At 30.7% G+C, this 1,300-nt stretch overlaps 1 protein-coding gene across 1 annotated transcript in view; it reads right to left on the minus strand.

The window, feature by feature from the left end:
- Positions 1 to 1,300, minus strand: part of GRAMD1C (GRAM domain containing 1C) — a 143,495-nt gene that overhangs the window by 71,196 nt on the left and 70,999 nt on the right. The gene's annotated exons all lie outside the window — the stretch shown is intronic.

Below are 1,300 nucleotides of genomic sequence, written 5' to 3' on the forward strand. Positions count from 1 at the left end.
TGAGTTAATTTTTGTATAAAGTGTGAAGTAAGCATCGAGGTTCATTTCTTTTTCATATGGACATCTAATATAGTTACAATATTTCCTGAAAAGACTACTCTTTCTCCATTGAATTGTCTTTGCACGTTTGTCAAAAATCATTTCACATATTGTATGAATTTACATCTGAGATTTTTCTTCTGTTCCATTAACCTATCCTTTTGCAAATTCCACACTATAGCTTTATAATAAGTCTTGAAATTGAGTAATGTGTCTCCTCTTTGTTCTTTTTCAGAATTTGAGTATTCTAGTTTCTTTGCTTTTCCATATAAATTTTAGAATCAGCTTTTCAATATCTATGAAAAAGCTTGCTGAGATTTTGATTGCAGAGAGTTGAGATCTTAACAACATTGAGTCTCCCAGTCCATGAACATTTATTTAGGTCTTTTTTACTTATATTATCAGTGTTTTCACAGTTTTTAGCATGCAGAGCCTCAATTTTTTTGTTAGATTTATACCCAAGTACTTCATTTGGGGGAGATTCTGGTATAAATGGTATTTTTTATTCAAATTGTCCACTTTTTCTTTTCATTGTTCATTGTTTCTTTTATACGAACCTTCAATCCTGTGACCTTGCTAAACTCACTTATCAATTCTAGAAGCTTTATTGTAGATTATCTGAGATTATCTACATGAATAATCATATCTTCTGCCAAGAAAGTTATCTTTTTTCTTTTTTTCAATCTGTATGCCTTTTATTTCCTTTTCTAGTCTTACTTTACTTTTTGCACTTAAAACTTCTATTATAGTGTTGAGTATGAGTGGTGACAGAAGACATCTTTGCCTTGTTCCTAATTTTAGGTGGAATGCATTCATTCTGTCGTCACAAAGTGTGATGTTAGCTGTAGGTTTTTGATAGATGCCTTTAAGAAGGTTGAAGAAATTCCCAGCTTACTGAGAGTTTTTATTATGAATGGATGACAAATTTTGCCAAATTCTTTCTCTGCATCTATTGAGATGACCAAATGGTTTTTCACATTTAGTCTATTGATATGGTGAACTATGCTGATTGATTTTTAAGAGATGAACAAGTTTTGTATTCCTGTAAATGAGCCAGGTCATAATCCATCATCATTTTTATATATTGGCAAATTTGATTTGCTAGTATTTAGTTTAGGCTTTTCATGTCTATGTTTATGAGAAATATCGGTCTATAATATTCTCATAATGTTTTTATCTGGTTTGGGTATTACAGTGACATTAGTCTCATAAATAAGATGGGACATGATCCTTCTTATTTTCTAGAAGAGATGTACTATTT

Source organism: Propithecus coquereli, unplaced genomic scaffold (assembly GCF_000956105.1).
Source record: "Propithecus coquereli isolate 6110/MARCELLA unplaced genomic scaffold, Pcoq_1.0 Scaffold386, whole genome shotgun sequence".
Lineage (NCBI taxonomy): Eukaryota > Metazoa > Chordata > Mammalia > Primates > Indriidae > Propithecus > Propithecus coquereli.